General features: G+C 36.3%; 1 non-coding gene across 1 annotated transcript; it reads right to left on the bottom strand.

Moving 5' to 3' along the window:
* Positions 1–33: 33 nt before the first annotated feature.
* Trnaa-cgc lies at positions 34–110 on the bottom strand. The gene has a single exon. It is a non-coding gene; the product is annotated as a tRNA-Ala (tRNA).
* Between the last annotated feature and the right edge of the window lie 278 nt (positions 111–388).

The raw sequence follows: 388 nt of genomic DNA, 5'->3' as shown, positions 1-388 counted from the left end.
TTTTTTTTTTTTTTTTTTTTTTTTGTGTGTGTGTGTGTGGTGCTGGGGATTGAACCCAGGGCCTTGTGCATGCGAGGCACACACTCTACCAACTGAGCTATTTCACCAGCCCCTGTATTCTTGATAATTGCCAATCTGACTAGAGTGAGATGAAATCTTTGAGTTTTTAATATTTATTTTTTAGTTGTAGTTGGACACAATACCTTTATTTCACTTATTTATTTTTATGTGGTGCTGAGGATCGAACCCAGGGTCTTTCTACCAGTGAGCCACAACTCCAGCCCCTTAGAGTAGTTTTGATTTGCATTTCTTTAATTGCTAGAAATGATGAACATTTTCCATATGTTTATTGATCAATTGTATTTCTTTTTCTGTGAAGAGTCTGTTC

Source organism: Marmota marmota, unplaced genomic scaffold (genome assembly GCF_001458135.2).
Source record: "Marmota marmota marmota unplaced genomic scaffold, marMar, whole genome shotgun sequence".
Lineage (NCBI taxonomy): Eukaryota > Metazoa > Chordata > Mammalia > Rodentia > Sciuridae > Marmota > Marmota marmota.
This window is presented reverse-complemented; position numbering and strand designations above follow the sequence as displayed.